Genomic DNA, 19,359 nt, shown 5'->3' on the forward strand with positions numbered 1-19,359 from the left:
GCAGAGACTCAGCTCCTGGCCTAGCCTCTTCACTGACCGCTACTGGGTCCTCCCTCTCCTTGCTCCATGAGCTTTATCATACCTCGTCTTAAAGCTATGTATGGTTCCTGCCTCCACTACATCACTTGCCAGACTATTCCATTTCCTAACTCTGTGGCTGAAGAAATGCTTCCTAACATCTTTTCGGCTCATCTGAGTCTTCAATTTCCAACTGTGACCAATGTTGCTGTGTCCCATCTCTGGAACATCCTGTCTCTGTCCACCTTATCTATTCCACGCAGTATTTTCTATGTCGTTATCATGTCTCCCCTGACCCTCCTGTCCTCCAGTGCCGTCAGGCCGATTTCCCTTAACCTTTCTTCGTAGGACATTCCCCTTAGCTCTGGAACTAGCCTTGTTGCAACCCTTTGCACTTTCTCTAGTTTCTTGACGTGCTTGACCAGGTGTGGGTTCCAAACTGGTGCTGCATACTCCAGTATGGGCCTGACATACACGGTGTACAGTGTCTTTAACGATTCCTTACTAAGGTATCGGAACGCTATTCTCAGGTTTGCCAGGCGCCAATATGCTGCAGCAGTTATCTGGTTAATGTGTGCTTCCGGTGTTATACTCACCCCATATTTTTCTCCTTGAGTGAGGTTCGCAATCTTTGGCCAATTAGCCTATACTCTGTCAGCGGTCTTCTTTACCCTTCACCGACCTTCATGACTTTGCATTTGGCGGGGTTAAATTCTAGGAGCCAGTTGCTGGACCAAGTGTCCAACCTGTCCAGGTCTCTTTGTAGACCTGTCTGGTCCGCATCTGATTTAATTCTCATTAACTTCACATCATCTGCAAATAAGGACACTTCCGAGTCTATCCCTTCCGTCATGTCATTCACATATACCAAGAATAGAACTGGTGTGTGTGTGTGTGTGTGTGTGTGTGTGTGTGTGTGTGTGTGTATGTGTGTATGTGTGTGTATGTGTGTGTGTGTGTATGTGTGTGTATGTGTGTGTATGTGTGTGTGTGTGTGTGTGTGTGTATGTGTGTGTGTGTGTGTGTGTGTGTGTGTGTATGTGTGTGTGTGTGTGTGTGTGTGTATGTGTGTGTGTGTGTGTATGTGTGTGTGTGTGTGTATGTGTGTGTGTGTGTGTATGTGTGTGTGTGTGTATGTGTGTGTGTGTGTATGTGTGTGTGTATGTGTGTGTGTATGTGTGTGTGTGTGTATGTGTGTATGTGTGTATGTGTGTATGTGTGTATGTGTGTATGTGTGTATGTGTGTGTGTGTGTGTGTGTTTTAATGGGTATTGAAGGTAAGGGATCTTGATCCGAGGAAGTTTAGGTTAGCACCAGTTTCTCGGATCAAGATCCCTGATTACCTCCCATTCCCCTGGCAGCTGAATGTACCAACGAATTTAGCGTTTTTTTCTTGCATAGAAGACAAGAAGAAAAAACAGAAGATAAAGAAGACAAAGGAGAAGAAAGGAGAAACAGAGGAACAAACAGATGAAACAGAACAGATGAAACAGAAAAATAAACATGGAACAGAAGAACAGATGAAACAGAAGAACAAACAGGTGAAGAAACAGAAGAACAAACAGGTGAAGAAACAGAAGAACAGATGAAACAGAAGAATAAACAGGTGAAGAAACAGAAGAACAGATGAAACAGAAGAACAAACAGGTGAAGAAACAGAAGAACAGATGAAACAGAAGAACAAACAGGTGAAGAAACAGAAGAACAGATGAAACAGAAGAACAAACAGGTGAAGAAACAGAAGAACAGATGAAACAGAAGAATAAACAGGTGAAGAAACAGAAGAACAGATGAAACAGAAGAACAAACAGGTGAAGAAACAGAAGAACAGATGAAACAGAAGAACAAACAGGTGAAGAAACAGAAGAACAGATGAAACAGAAGAACAAACAGGTGAAGAAACAGAAGAACAGATGAAACAGAAGAATAAACAGATAAAGAAACAGAAGAACAAAAAAATAGATGAAACTGAACAGAACTTTGAATAAACAGAAGATGAAGAAACAGAAGAACTAACAGAAGAACCAAGAGATGAAACAGAACAAACAGAAGAGGGGGATTTAAACGGAAAAATTCCACTAAATGTTTAAGCTCCCCCTCCCCTCCCCCTCCCCCTCCCCCTCCCCCTCCTGTACACTAAGACGGGAGAGAGGGAGGGGGCGACGCGCCCCTACACCTGGCCCACGTTATGCTAAATTTACTGCTCCCCAGAGATGCCATACCCCAGGGGTTGTAAACCCCAGGGTGCCAAACCCAGGGATACTCCTATCTCGGGGGGGGGGGGTGACAGATCCAGGGATACCCCTATCTCGGGGTTGTAAACCCGGGGGTACCAGACCCAGGGATACCCCTACCTCAGGGGTTGCAAACCCCGGGGCGCCGGACCCAGGGATATACCTACCTCAGGGGTTGTAAATTCCGGGGCGCCGGACCCAGGGATACCCCTTCCTCGGAGGTTGTAAACCCGGGGGGAGAGGATACCAGAATTGGTATACTAGAAGGGATGTTCCGTAAGTTTAACATCAAGAATGAAAGAACTGACTGTCAGGCCTGCTGACAGACCTGCTGACAGACCTGCTGACAGTCACCATTGCGCTAAACCCTCACCAGTGCTTGGAAAAGCTGAGCACCAAACCTTGCAAAGGCTTTAAATATTATGTGTGTGTGTGTGTGTGTCTGTGTCTATGTGTCTGTGTGTCTGTGTATGTGTGTGTGTGTGTGTGTGTGTGTATGTGTGTGTGTATGTGTCTGTGTGTGTGTGTCTGTGTCTGTGTGTGTGTCTGTGTGTGTGTGTCTGTGTGTGTGTGTCTGTGTCTGTGTGTGTCTGTGTGTCTGTGTGTGTGTGTGTCTGTGGCTGTGTGTCTGTGTCTGTACTCACCTAGTTGTACTCACCTAGTTGAGGTTGCGGGGGTCGAGTCCGAGCTCCTGGCCCCGCCTCTTCACTGATCGCTACTAGGTCACTCTCCCCGAGCCGTGAGCTTTATCATACCTCTGCTTAAAGCTATGTATGGATCCTGCCTCCACTACATCGCTTCCCAAACTATTCCACTTACTGACTACTCTGTGGCTGAAGAAATACTTCCTAACATCCCTGTGATTCATCTGTGTCTTCAGCTTCCAACTGTGTCCCCTTGTTACTGTGTCCAATCTCTGGAACATCCTGTCTTTGTCCACCTTGTCAATTCCCCTCAGTATTTTGTATGTCGTTACCATGTCCCCCCTATCTCTCCTGTCCTCCAGTGTCGTCAGGTTGATTTCCCTTAACCTCTCCTCGTAGGACATACCTCTTAGCTCTGGGACTAGTCTTGTTGCAAACCTTTGCACTTTCTCTAGTTTCTTTACGTGCTTGGCTAGGTGTGGGTTCCAAACTGGTGCCGCATACTCTAATATGGGCCTAACGTATACGGTGTACAGGGTCCTGAACGATTCCTTATTAAGATGTCGGAATGCTGTTCTGAGGTTTGCTAGGCGCCCATATGCTGCAGCAGTTATTTGGTTGATGTGCGCTTCAGGAGATGTGCCTGGTGTTATACTCACCCCAAGATCTTTTTCCTTGAGTGAGGTTTGTAGTCTCTGACCCCCTAGACTGTACTCCGTCTGCGGCCTTCTTTGCCCTTCCCCAATCTTCATGACTTTGCACTTGGTGGGATTGAACTCCAGGAGCCAATTGCTGGACCAGGTCTGCAGCCTGTCCAGATCCCTTTGTAGTTCTGCCTGGTCTTCGATCGAGTGTATTCTTCTCATCAACTTCACGTCATCTGCAAACAGGGACACCTCAGAGTCTATTCCTTCCGTCATGTCGTTCACAAATACCAGAAACAGCACTGGTCCTAGGACTGACCCCTGCGGGACCCCGCTGGTCACAGGTGCCCACTCTGACACCTCGCCACGTACCATGACTCGCTGCTGTCTTCCTGACAAGTATTCCCTGATCCATTGTAGTGCCTTCCCTGTTATCCCTGCTTGGTCCTCCAGTTTTTGCACCAATCTCTTGTGTGGAACTGTGTCAAACGCCTTCTGTGTGTGTGTGTCTGTGTCTGTGTGTGTGTGTGTGTGTGTGTGTGTGTGTGTGTGTGTGTGTGTGTGTGTGTGTGTGTGTGTGTCTGTGTGTGTGTGTGTGTGTCTGTGTGTCTGTGTGTGTGTCTGTGTGTGTGTCTCTCTCTCTCTCTTGCCGAATAGGTAAAACTTGCGATTGTGGTTTAAATAGGAACGCTCTTCTTGCCGAATAAGACAAGTGAAAATTTGTGTACGCAATAATTTCGCAAAAATTATTCTGAATCTAAGGAAAAAATACATTTTATTATATTTGCTTATTTTAAATTATTATAAACTTATCTAAAATATATTTAGTTGTATTAAGCTAAATTAAATTACGCTTGTTATAATAAGGTTAGGTAAGTTTTCTAAGGTTCTTTTGATACAAAATTATTAATTTTTACATTAACATAAATGAAAAAAATATATCTTTAAACATATAAGAGAAAATTTAGAAAGGACTTAATTTTAAATGAGTTCTTTCTAATTGACCAATTTTACCTATTCAGCACGACATATATATATAATATATATATATATATATCAAGCACAGTCCATCGAGTTTCGTCAAGACTAAATACCTTATCTTTTGTATATAATTCTTCATATTTCCGCGTACTGATAAAGGCACTGGATGGCGAAACGTCTACAGTAGAGATACCCAGATGTTGCACGTGTGCCTAATACCATTTATATACAGGTTACAGATGTTTACACGTGGAATGAAGGTAGATCTCAGACGGGAGAATCTCCAGGAACATCTGGATATAACGATTCATCTGTCTACTACTGGATAGACGTATTAGTCTATCCAGTAGTGGATAGACTCTACTGGAGTCTATACTGGATAGGCTAACTAGCCATAGTGTGTCGTGACTCAAGAAATCGTAATGACACGATTGCAAACAAACCATACCCCCGGCCGGGATTGAACCCGCGGTCATAGAGTCTCAAAACTCCAGCCCGTCGCGTTAGCCACTAGACCAGCTAGCCACAATACCTAGTTGGATGAATCTTATTGTGGCTAGCTGGTCTAGTGGCTAACGCGACGGGCTGGAGTTTTGAGACTATGACCGCGGGTTCAATCCCGGCCGGGGGTATGGTTCATAGTGTGTCGTCCTCTGGGACCTATTTATTACATTATAATTAAAATTATGATTATTATGGATGATTAATTAATAGAATTATTACCATTACTGTATTATAATTAATATTATGGGTTATGAATATAAGTACGATGATAGTTATGATTGTTATAATTACTATTATTGCTATAAGAACATAAGGAGGATCACTGCAGCAGGCCTGTTGGCCCATACTAGGCAGGTCCTTTACAATGCATCCCACTAACATACATTTACCCAACCTAATTTTCAATGCTATCCAAGAAATAAACTCTGATAACTCTATCCACTCATTTGCAAGTCCCACTCAAATCAACCCCTCTCACTCATGTATTTATCCAACCTAAATTTGAAACTACCCAAGGTTTTAGCCTCAATAACCCAACTAGTTAGACTTTTCCCAGTCATTAACTATCCTATTTCCAAACCAATGCTTTCCTATGTCCTTTTTAAATCTAAACTTGTCTAATGATTATCATAATTGTGTCTACCGTGAAGGGTTCACCGGAGAGCTTAATTTCTCGTCTCAGACGAGACTTTGTTCACGTCTCGTAAAAGTCAGGTCAGGTCAGTCTGTCTCCGGTGAGAGATTCTCAAGGCACTGCCGGAGTCATCAGCACTTGCTAGAGATTTCCTCGTTGTTTATCGCCAGCGTTATCGTTCACGATGTCTTGATAGGTGGGGTGTGGGGGGAGGGGTTTAGGATGTGTCAGTGGTAACAAACGAACGAAAGCTAGCTAAGTAGCTAGTTCTCTCTCTCTCTCTCTCCTTTGTCAGTGGACACAAGAGGTTTGGACAGCGGGCAATGCTCACAGCACACGTGTCTTGCCCACTGCATTCCTACGGCTGTTGATGGGGGGGGGAGGTTAGTGGGGAAAGATGGTGAAGAAAGTTCGTGGGGGAGGTTGGTGGGGAGGGGTTGGTGGGGAGGGGTTGGTGGGGAGGGGTTGGTGGGGAGGGGTTGGTGGGGAGGGGTTGGTGGTGTGATGATGTTGGGGGAAGGCATTCTTAGACAGCTTTCAAATCTATACCAGGTGTTTCTGGCAACGTTGTAAGCATGTTGGCCCTCCTGTTCATGCTGTGTACGTCGTGTTTTGCGAGGTTATAATCGGAGGAGAGAGCCCACTTGCGGGCAGTGAGTGCCCCTCATGCAGGGGATATTCTATTGGGCATCCATAATACCCAAGCACGCTCACCAACCCTCACACCATTAGTATTAAGTGTTACCACCCTCCCCCACTCCTCACTAAACACAAGTGTATCCGTGGCACTGCCAAAGGGGGGGGATGGAAATATTCAGCTCAAGATCTTTCACACGTCTCCGTGAGTCATCAGGAACTATGCAGTGTTGGAAAAGTAGCAACGGGTGGAATGAGAGGAAGTTTTCTCAGAGTGACATAGCGTGGTAACGCCAACCAGTTCCAAACATGTTAAGATCGCCTATTTGTGATTGTATTGCATATTATAGTAGGTATATACACACGTATGTGTGTGCATATTTACGGTGCCAGGAGCTGTGATTCGACCACTGGAACCACATACACACACAGTTCAGGAAGGTGTTAACTAAGAGCCTCCAAGAACACGTACAGAACCGTCCGTCGCATCACTGGTAGTGGGAGTGTGTGGATTAGTAGTAAGCAACATAAACCCACAAGTGTGGGTGGTAGTAGTGGTAAAAATAATAGTGGTGGTAAAAATATTAGTGGTAATAATAATAGTGGTAGTAGTGGTAATAATAATAATAGTGGTAATAATAATAGTGGTAGTATTGGTAATAAAAATATTAGTGGTAATAATAATAGTGGTAGTAGTGGTAATAATAATAGTGGTAATAATAATAGTGGTAGTAGTGGTAATAATAGTGGTAATAATAATAATAGTGGTAATAATAATAATAGTGGTAATAATAATAGTGGTAGTAGTGGTAATAATGGTGGTAGTAGTGGTAATAATAATAGTGGTAGTAGTGGTAATAATAATAATAGTGATAATAATAGTGGTAGTAATGGTAATAGTGGTAATAATAGTGGTAGTAGTGGTAATAATAATAGTGGTAGTAGTGGTAATAATAATAATAGTGGTAGTAGTGGTAATAATAATAATAGTGGTAGTAGTGGTAATAATAATAATAGTGGTAGTAGTGGTAATAATAATAATAGTGGTAGTAGTGGTAATAATAATAATAGTGGTAGTAGTGGTAATAATAATAATAGTGGTAGTAGTGGTAATAATAATAGTGGTAGTAGTGGTAATAATAATAATAGTGGTAGTAGTGGTAATAATAATAGTGGTAGTAGTGGTAATAATAGTGGTAGTAACTACGCACTCATCACATATCAACCTTGATTTAACGATTCTCACACAATTCTCACACTCGTTTATCACTGTTAATTCTCACACTCGTTTATCACTGTTCTCACACTCGTTTATCACTGTTAATTCTCACACTCGTTTATCACTGTTAATTCTCACACTCGTTTATCAGTGTTCTCACACTCGTTTATCACTGTTAATTCTCACACTCGTTTATCACTGTTAATTCTCACACTCGTTTATCACTGTTAATTCTCACACTCGTTTATCACTGTTAATTCTCACACTCGTTTATCACTGTTAATTCTCACACTCGTTTATCACTGTTAATTCTCACACTCTTTTACCTCAAATTATTTATAACCTTGAAATTATTAATAATAATTTTTATTATCTACAGTTATTTAGTCAATCATTACAATCACTTTTATGTAATTTTATCATTATCTGCATTATCATTATATTAATAATTTTTATGTACATTATTACATTATTTTTAGTAATTTTTATCATGATTATCACTATCTTCATTATCACTATCTTCATCACTATCTTCATTATCACTATCTTCATTATCACTATCTTCATCATCACTATCTTCATCATCACTATCTTCATCATCACTATCTTCATCATCACTATCTTCATTATCACTATCTTCATTATCACTATCTTCATCACTATCTTCATCATCACTATCTTCATCACTATCTTCATTATCACTATCTTCATCATCACTATCTTCATTATCACTATCTTCATTATCACTATCTTCATTATCACTATCTTCATTATCACTATCTTCATTATCACTATCTTCATTATCACTATCTTCATTATCACTACGTAACAAAATTCCACTGTTGTGGTGTTCCTGGGAAATAATCATTTCCCAATTCTTTATAACTAAATAAATTTAGAAAAAGCAATTTTGATGGCAGAACTTTGATTTTGTGGTGAGGAAACTCATGGAAAACTTTGAAGAAAGACTGATGTAAATGTATTATGTTTTAGGGTTTTGTTTGGTAAATATACAAACGGAGTCAGAAAGCAGCAATCAACTCTGGCTGCCTGAGAAGACACATCAGAAGTGAAATGTTATTAAGAGGTTGTAATTATTCTCCACATACATTCTGCTATATTTGTGGTCAATTTATTAAGACAAGAGCAAAGAAGTTCTCTGTAACATTATCTTATGAAGTATATTTTATGTCAGTTGTGGACCAAGACAAGACCTGGGCGCCTCATGTTGCTTCTTAACATTGTACTTAGTCAGAAGTGGTGACGTGTATTTAGTCAGTGGTGACGTATACTTAGCTCTGTGAAGACCTGTTTGCGCGCTCTCTACGAATTGAAGCAAGATGCCCTCCATCGAGCAACTTTACCAACAGCTTAAGGAAGAATTGAGGATGGCGAAGATGGAGATTCGGCGACTGACCGAGGAAAACAAGAAGATTCGTAGTAGTCCTCCTGTTTTGAGTCCTCAGGTCAAGAAAGGAAACTGGTCAGTGGCTGGACAGCAGGGAACGAAGTTGACGATCAAGATACGAATGGAAAGGTAGAAACGATGAAGAAGAAAGAGTCTGCCGTGGAAACTGTTGTGGAAACCTCTAATACATTCTCAGTGCTACCCGACGAATGAGAGTCGACTACGGGGAACGTCACGACGATCGACACCAAGGAAGGTAAGAATGTTGTTGTTGGGGATAGCCAAGTTAGGTATATGGATAGGGCGTTCTGCTTGAAGGACAGGAGTAGGAGACAGAGAGTTTGCTTTCCTGGGGCTGGGATGGAGAATATTGTTAGCCGTCTGGATGACATCATGAGAGGTAATGGGAGCAATCCTATTATCTGTCTCAGTGCTGGTGGCAACGATGTTGGCAGATGGAGTGAAGACCCGATTAGCAGGTATAGGTCAGCAATAGAAATAATTAGGAGGAAGGGTGGGAACCCTGTCATATGTGGTATTTTGCCAAGGAGAGGAGTTGGAAATGAATGGTTGTCCAGGGCAATTGGTGTCAATTGCTGGCTGGACAAATACTGTAAGGAAAATGCGGTAACATTCATTAACAACTGGGACCTCTTCTATGGCAGAAATGACATGTATGCCAGGGATGGGGTTCACTTATCTAGGTATGGGGTGGGAGCACTGGCAACTGCAGTGGAGGGAGCTGTTAGGTCTTTAAACTAGGAATAGTTAGTGGTATGGGTTTTGGCGGGAAAACAGTCAAGTCACAGTGTAGTAATATGAGTACTAGGAGAACTAGTAATAATCAAAATGAGGTAGATATTGGAAAGCCAGTGGCACTAATTGACAAGGACAGTAATAGGTTTAGTGGAATAACAGAAAGGAGCAGGAAGGGTAAAGAGAGAGGAGGGTCTTTAAATGTTTATTACACAAATAGTCGCAGTGCTAGGAATAAGATGGACGAGTTGAGACTAGTTGCTAGTGCAGGTAACATTGATGTATTTGGCATTACTGAGACGTGGTTTAATTCAAAAAGTCGGGACATGCCTGCAGAATGTCACATTCAGGGTTTTAAAGTGTTCCAAGTAGATAGAAGTATCGGGAAGGGGGGTGGGGTGGCATTGTATGTCCGAGATCGCTTGAACTGTTGCATAAAAACGGGTATTAAGTCTGAAGTAGCACATACAGAGTCTGTTTGGATAGAATTTTCAGAGGAGCATGAAAAATTAATTTTAGGTGTGATATACCGTCCCCCAAATTTAGATAGGGACCAGGGGAGACTACTATGGGAGGAAATTGTTAGGGCCACAAGGCACGATAATGTAGTAATTCTAGGAGACTTTAACTTTAGTCATATTGATTGGAATTTCTTGACTGGGAATTTAGAATCATACGACTTCTTAGAAGTAGTCCAGGATTGTTTTTTGAAGCAGTTTGTGACAGAACCTACAAGGGGTAATAACCTGCTTGACTTAGTTCTGGCAAACAATGAATCCCTTGTTAATAATTTAGAAGTTTCAGAGAAACTGGGTGCTAGCAACCACAAATCAATTACATTTAGCATTGAATGGAAGTATGATAGTAGGGATAACTCAGTAACAGTCCCAGATTTTCGCTTAGCAGATTACGATGGGCTTAGAGAACACTTATCATCTGTTGACTGGGGTAACGAAGAGAGCTATCAATATGACAGTTTTCTGAACACTATACATGAGGCTCAAAGAACGTTTATCCCTTATAAAGAAATTAGGTCAAATAAAAATGACCCAAAATGGATGAATAATAGGCTGAAATATCTACTAGGGCATAAGAAAGGAATTTATAGGCGTATCAAAAGAGGTGAGGGTCATCTTATGAATCAGTATATTGACATTAAGAGGGACATTAAAAAGGGGATAAGAAAAGCTAAAAGGGACTATGAAATTAAAGTTGCTAGGGATTCTAAAACTAACCCAAAAAGTTTTTTCCAGATATATAGAACAAAAGTCAGAGATAAGATAGGTCCCCTTAAAAATAACTATGGGCATCTTAGTGACAAAGAGAATGAAATGTGCTCGATTTTAAATAATTATTTTCTCTCGGTTTTTACGCAGGAAGACACTAATAACATTCCAGTAATTAATTTCTATAGTGGGCCAGAAGAATATAAATTATGTAACATCACAGTCACTAGTGAAATGGTTGTGAAGCAGATAGACCAACTGAAGCAAAATAAGTCACGGGGTCCTGATGAGTTTTTTTCAAGGGTTCTTAAGGAATGCAAAATGGAAGTCTGTGAACCATTAACTAATATTTTTAATTTATCTCTTCAAACAGGTGTAGTGTCTGATATGTGGAAGATGGCTAATGTAATTCCTATTTTTAAAACAGGGGACAAGTCGTTACCGTCAAATTACCGCCCAATAAGCCTGACCTCAATTGTAGGCAAATTACTAGAGTCAATTATAGCTGAGATTATAAGAAGCCATCTCGATAAGCATAGCTTGATTAATGATACTCAACATGGATTCACAAGAGGCCGGTCTTGTCTAACTAATTTATTAACTTTCTTCAGTAAAGCTTTTGAGGCTGTTGACCACGATAAAGAATTTGATATTATTTACTTAGATTTTAGTAAGGCTTTTGATAGAGTTCCGCACCAAAGACTGTTAAAGAAAGTGGCAGCTCATGGCATTGGGGGAAAAGTGCTCTCGTGGGTCGAGTCATGGCTCACAGACAGGAAGCAGAGAGTGTCTATAAATGGGGTTAAATCCGAGTGGGGATCTGTAACAAGTGGCGTTCCACAGGGATCAGTCTTGGGCCCGTTGTTGTTTATAATATATATCAATGATCTTGATGAGGGTGTTACTAGTGATATGAGCAAATTCGCCGATGACACAAAGATAGGTAGGATAATTGATTCAAACGCAGATGTTAGGGAACTTCAGGAGGATTTAGACAAACTCTACTCTTGGTCAGAAAAGTGGCAGATGCAGTTCAATGTAGATAAATGCAAGGTTCTGAAGCTCGGGAGTGTCCATAACCCTAGCACTTATAAGTTAAATAATGTAGAACTTAGCCATACAGATTGCGAAAAGGACTTGGGGGTTATGGGGAGCAGCAACCTTAAACCAAGACAGCAATGCCTAAGTGTACGTAATAAGGCAAATAGATTACTGGGATTTATATCAAGAAGTGTAAGCAACAGAAGTCCAGAGGTTATACTGCAGCTTTATACATCATTAGTAAGGCCTCACCTAGATTATGCAGCTCAAGTCTGGTCTCCATATTACAGAATGGACATAAATTCGTTAGAAAACATTCAGCGTAGGATGACTAAATTAATACATAGCATTAGAAATCTTCCTTATGAAGAAAGATTGAAGACTCTTAAGTTACATTCACTTGTTAGACGAAGAACGAGGGGAGACCTGATCGAAGTGTATAAGTGGAAGATAGGTATTAATAAAGGGGATATTAACAAGGTCTTGAGGATATCTCTCCAAGAGAGAACCCGCAGTAATGGATTTAAATTAGATAAGTTTAGATTTAGAAAGGACATAGGAAAGTACTGGTTTGGAAATAGGTTAGTTGATGAGTGGAACAGTCTACCTAGTTGGGTTATTGAGGCTAGGACTTTGGGTAGTTTCAAATTTAGATTGGATAAGTACATGAGTGGAAGGGGTTGGATTTGAGTGGGACTTGCACATCAGAGCTTAATTCTTGGGTAGCATTGAAAATTGGGATGGTCAAATGTTTGTTAGTGGGATAAATTGTAAAGGACCTGCCTAGTATGGGCCAACAGGCCTGCTGCAGTGTTCCTCCTTTCTTATGTTCTTATAAACACATATGCAGTTTAATGTGATTCTTTGTTGACAACGTTTCGCCCACACAGTGGGCTTTTTCAAGTCATACACAGATCTACCTGGGGTGGAAGGTACGGGAGTATTTATAGTCAGGTTCAGAATGTTGAGGTCAGGTGGAGAATGCTGCATCTGATGATCTACCGGGTGGGGTTATAGAGTCTTGGGTAGCTTGGCAGGGGTATTGGACATTTTGGTATTTTATACCATTTATTTTCATTGTAAGTAAACACTGGACGGTAAGAAAGTTATTATTTATATGATGGATAAAATCTTGAATAAGAATATCTTATAAATGAAATATAACAGATTAATTCTTTTGTTTATTTACAGGATGATATAGAGGAAAAAAGAGCCATATAGTTGTTGCTAGAATATGTTGTGAACCCGCTGATCACTGAGCCAGCTGCTGCTTCTGTCTGGTGGTGGATCCTTCCATCAACCAGCTGCTGCTTCTGTCTGGTGGTGGATCCTTCCATCAACCAGCTGCTGCTTCTGTCTGGTGGTGGATCCTTCCATCAACCAGCTGCTGCTTCTGTCTGGTGGTGGATCCTTCCATCAACCAGCTGCTGCTTCTGTCTGGTGGTGGATCCTTCCATCAACCAGCTGCTGCTTCTGTCTGGTGGTGGATCCTTCCATCAACCAACCTTCCATCAACCAGCTGCTGCTTCTGTCTGGTGGTGGATCCTTCCATCAGCCAGCTGCTGCTTCTGTCTGGTGGTGGATCCTTCCATCAACCAGCTGCTGCTTCTGTCTGGTGGTGGATCCTTCCATCAGCCAGCTGCTGCTTCTGTCTGGTGGTGGATCCTTCCATCAACCAGCTGCTGCTTCTGTCTGGTGGTGGATCCTTCCATCAACCAGCTGCTGCTTCTGTCTGGTGGTGGATCCTTCCATCAACCAGCTGCTGCTTCTGTCTGGTGGTGGATCCTTCCATCAACCAGCTGCTGCTTCTGTCTGGTGGTGGATCCTTCCATCAACCAGCTGCTGCTTCTGTCTGGTGGTGGATCCTTCCATCAACCAGCTGCTGCTTCTGTCTGGTGGTGGATCCTTCCATCAACCAGCTGCTGCTTCTGTCTGGTGGTGGATCCTTCCATCAACCAGCTGCTGCTTCTGTCTGGTGGATCCTTCCATCAACCAGCTGCTGCTTCTGTCTGGTGGATCCTTCCATCAACCAGCTGCTGCTTCTGTCTGGTGGTGGATCCTTCCATCAACCAGCTGCTGCTTCTGTCTGGTGGTGGATCCTTCCATCAACCAGCTGCTGCTTCTGTCTGGTGGTGGATCCTTCCATCAACCAGCTGCTGCTTCTGTCTGGTGGTGGATCCTTCCATCAACCAGCTGCTGCTTCTGTCTGGTGGTGGATCCTTCCATCAACCAGCTGCTGCTTCTGTCTGGTGGTGGATCCTTCCATCAACCAGCTGCTGCTTCTGTCTGGTGGTGGATCCTTCCATCAACCAACTGCTGCTTCTGTCTGGTTGTGGATCCTTCCATCAACCAGCTGCTGCTTCTGTCTGGTGGTGGATCCTTCCATCAACCAGCTGCTGCTTCTGTCTGGTGGTGGATCCTTCCATCAGACAGCTGCTGCTTCTGTCTGGTGGTGGATCCTTCCATCAACCAGCTGCTGCTTCTGTCTGGTAGTGGATCCTTCCATCAACCAGCTGCTGCTTCTGTCTGGTGGTGGATCCTTCCATCAACCAGCTGCTGCTTCTGTCTGGTGGTGGATCCTTCCATCAACCAGCTGCTGCTTCTGTCTGGTGGTGGATCCTTCCATCAGCCAGCTGCTGCATCCTTCCATCAATCAGCTGCTGCTTCTGTCTGGTGGTGGATCCTTCCATCAACCAGCTGCTGCTTCTGTCTGGTGGTGGATCCTTCCATCAACCAGCTGCTGCTTCCGTCTGGTGGTGGATCCTTCCATCAGCCAGCTGCTGCTTCTGTCTGGTGGTGGATCCTTCCATCAACCAGCTGCTGCTTCTGTCTGGTGGTGGATCCTTCCATCAACCAGCTGCTGCTTCTGTCTGGTGGATCCTTCCATCAACCAACTGCTGCTTCTGTCTGGTGGTGGATCCTTCCATCAACCAGCTGCTGCTTCTGTCTGGTGGATCCTTCCATCAACCAGCTGCTGCTTCTGTCTGGTGGTGGATCCTTCCATCAACCAACTGCTGCTTCTGTCTGGTGGTGGATCCTTCCATCAACCAGCTGCTGCTTCTGTCTGGTGGATCCTTCCATCAACCAACTGCTGCTTCTGTCTGGTGGATCCTTCCATCAACCAGCTGCTGCTTCTGTCTGGTGGTGGATCCTTCCATCAACCAGCTGCTGCTTCTGTCTGGTGGTGGATCCTTCCATCAACCAGCTGCTACTTCTGTCTGGTGGTGGATCCTTCCATCAACCAGCTGCTGCTTCTGTCTGGTGGTGGATCCTTCCATCAACCATCCTTCCATTAACCAACTGCTGCTTCTGTCTTGTGGATCCTTCCATCAACCAACTGCTGCTTCTGTCTGGTGGTGGATCCTTCCATCAACCAGCTGCTGCTTCTGTCTGGTGGTGGATCCTTCCATCAACCAACTGCTGCTTCTGTCTGGTGGATCCTTCCATCAACCAACTGCTGCTTCTGTCTGGTGGTGGATCCTTCCATCAACCAACTGCTGCTTCTGTCTTCTTCCATCAACCAACTGTCTTCTGGTGGATCCTTCCATCAACCAGCTACTTCTGCTGCCTTCTCAACCAACTGTGCTTCTGGTGGTGGATCCTTCTCATCTAATTCCATCCTTCCACTGCTACTTCTGTCTGGTGGATCCTTCCATCAACCAGCTGCTGCTTCTGTCTGGTGGATCCTTCCATCAACCAACTGCTGCTTCTGTCTGGTGGATCCTTCCATCAACCAACTGCTGCTTCTGTCTGGTGGATCCTTCCATCAACCAACTGCTGCTTCTGTCTGGTGGTGGATCCTTCCATCAACCAACTGCTACTTCTGTCTGGTGGATCCTTCCATCAACCAACTGCTACTTCTGTCTGGTGGATCCTTCCATCAACCAACTGCTACTTCTGTCTGGTGGATCCTTCCATCAACCAACTGCTACTTCTATCTGGTGGATCCTTCCATCAACCAACTGCTACTTCTGTCTGGTGGATCCTTCCATCAACCAACTGCTACTTCTGTCTGGTGGATCCTTCCATCAACCAACTGCTACTTCTGTCTGGTGGTGGATCCTTCCATCAACCAACTGCTACTTCTGTCTGGTGGTGGATCCTTCCATCAACCAACTGCTACTTCTGTCTGGTGGTGGATCCTTCCATCAACCAACTATTACTTCTGTCTGGTGGATCCTTCCATCAACCAACTGCTACTTCTGTCTGGTGGATCCTTCCTAACTCCGAACTGCGACAATCCACCTGTTATTTATCCAGACCTTCCGTCTTCTACTACACCAGTACCACACAGTGTTGATCTTCCTGTACCTACACTTCCAGAAAGAAGTTAACCATCAGAAGAAGAAAGTAGCAAATTAGACAATAAAGATCACAGTGAACAAGATTATGATCTCTCAGATGCAGCTGTTGGGAGGAATATTTACTACCCAAACCAAACACACCTCAATGACCTCATCAGAGATCTTGGTTTGACAAGGTCAAATGCTGGACTTTTGATTTCAAGGCTCAAGGAATGAGACTTGGTGGATGAAAGTGTGCAAGTGACAAGACATAGAAAAATATTACCAACATTTCTCAAGCTTCTTCACTGATGAAGCCAGGTTGTGCTACTGTAATGATGCATCAGGTCTATTTGATGCAATTGGAACTGCAAGCAATCCAGATGACTGGAGACTCTTCATTGACAGCTCCTCCAGCAGCCTAAAAGCTGTACTTCTGCGGAATGGGAACAAGTACCATCTGTTTCCTTGGCTCATTCAGTGCATCTTAAGGAGGACTACAACAGTGTCAAACTTCTACTGGAAGCTTCCAACTATGATAATATGGCAGACAGGTTATTGGAGACTTCAAAATGGTGGCATTTTTGATGTGACTCCAAGGAGGTTTTACCAAGTTTCACTGTTATCTCTGTCACTGGGATAGTAGAGACAGAGCAGCACATTACCAGAGGAAGCTCTGGCCTCAAAGACTGGGTTCTCAGTAGGAAGAAATATCAAACATAAACCAATGGCGGATCTTCACAAAGTTCTGTTCCCTCCATTACACATCAAATTAGGACTAATGAAACTGTTACAGTTCTTGACGAAGAGTCTTCAGCCTTCAAGTATCTTCAAGATTTCTTACCCAAGCTATCAGAGACAAAAATGAAGGCTGCCATCTTCACTAGACCACAAGTCAGGAAAATCATGGAGTTCAGAATTACACAAGAAGCTCCAAGAGAAGCAAAAGGAAGACTGGGAGAGTTTTGTTGGTGTAGCACAGGTCTTTCTGGGCATCAACAAGGCTGACAATTATGTGGAGCTTGTTGAGACCTTAGTAAAAAGTTATGGTCAGATGGGCTGTAGGATGTTCCTTAATATCCCTTCATGTTCCTTGATGCTCATCTTGACAGTATCAAGGACAATATAGCATAATACTCGGAGCATCAAGGGCAGTGCTTCCACCAAGATATAATGAACTTTGAGCACAGATATCAGACATCTTATAATGAAAACAAGATGGCAGACAACATTTGGGGGCTTAAACCCCAAAATAATTTGTTGGATGATCGTAAATCTAGAAAAAAAACTGCCAATTTTTAACTTTGTAAATATGTTTCAGAAAGTTTAAAATAAAATTTGTGTAAATTATAATTATGTTTTTGTTTTACATCCAAAATTAGCAAAAAATATTGAAATTTAGCCATTTTTTGTTTTTCAAAAAATCTTCGTTTAAGCCACAAAAGCAAAATTTAAGCCAGAAACAAAAATTGTCTAACAATGCTATTATTTTTTTATATTATCTACATCACATTATTAGTAATTTCTATTATCTATATTATCATTATCTCCAGTATTAGTAGTAATTTTTATCTATATTATCATTATCTATATCATTATCTATATTATCATCTATATCATTATCTATATTATCATTATATCATTATCTATCATTATCTATATTATCATTATCTATATTATCATCTATATCATTATCTATATTATCATTATCTATATCATTATCTATATTATCATTATCTATATTATCATTATCTATATTATCTATATTATCATTATCTATATTATCATTATCTATATCATTATCTATATTATCATTATCTATATTATCATTATCTATATTATCTATATTATCATTATCTATATTATCATTATCTATATCATTATCTATATTATCATTATATCATTATCTATATTATCATTATCTATATTATCATTATCTATATCATTATCTATATCATCTATATTATCATCTATATCATTATCTATATTATCATTATCTATATTATTATCTATATTATCATTATCTATATTATCATTATCTATATCATTATCTATATTATCATTATCTATATCATTATCTATATTATCATTATCTATATCATTATCTATATTATCATCTATATCATTATCTATATTATCATTATCTATATCATTATCTATATTATCATTTATATTATCTATATTATTATCTATATTATTATCTATATCATTATCTATATTATCATTATCTATATTATCATTATCTATATTATTATCTATATTATCATTATCTATATTATCATTATATCATTATATTATTATCTATATTATCATTATCTATATTATCATTATCTATATTATCATTATCTATATTATCATTATCTATATTATCATTATCTATATTATTATCTATATTATCATTATCTATATCATTATCTATATTATCATTATCTATATTATTATCTATATTATCATTATCTATATCATTATCTATATTATCATTATCTATATCATTATCTATATTATCATTATCTATATCATTATCTATATTATCATTATCTATATCATTATCTATATTATCATTATCTATATCATTATCTATATTATCATTATCTATATCATTATCTATATTATCATTATCTATATTATCATTATCTATATTATCATTATCTATATTATCATTATCTATATCATTATCTATATTATCATTAGACATTTTATTATCTACATTAATTATTAATTTTTAATATTATCTAATTATTATTAGTCGTTTTATCTAATGATTATTAATGTTATCATCTAATTATTATTCTCTACACCAATACTGTTTCATTATGAATAATAATTATAATAATAATGATAATTGACAACACCATCCTGCCCCCTCCCCCTCTCTCCTCCTCACTCCCCTCCCCCTCTCTCCCCCTCACTCTCACTTTCTTCCTCCCCCCCTCACTCACCCTTTAAGAAGTGAGGGGGAGGGCTCTTGATCGTAGGAAATGGAACCATCTTTCTCCTTCCTTGGATCAAAGTAGATAAACACTTATTCCCGAAGGTGCTATGAGGCCCTTACGGGCTTAACGCTCCCTTAATAATAATGGTAATTATTTCTCTTGATTCGAGGAAAGAGATCAATCTCTTTCCTCGTATCA

General features: G+C 40.9%; 1 protein-coding gene across 3 annotated transcripts in view; it reads right to left on the minus strand.

The window, feature by feature from the left end:
• Window positions 1-19,359, minus strand: part of LOC128695209 (sex-determining region Y protein) — a 189,718-nt gene that overhangs the window by 107,662 nt on the left and 62,697 nt on the right. The window lies entirely within an intron of this gene.

This window comes from Cherax quadricarinatus, chromosome 35 (assembly GCF_038502225.1).
Source record: "Cherax quadricarinatus isolate ZL_2023a chromosome 35, ASM3850222v1, whole genome shotgun sequence".
NCBI classification, from domain to species: Eukaryota; Metazoa; Arthropoda; class Malacostraca; order Decapoda; family Parastacidae; genus Cherax; species Cherax quadricarinatus.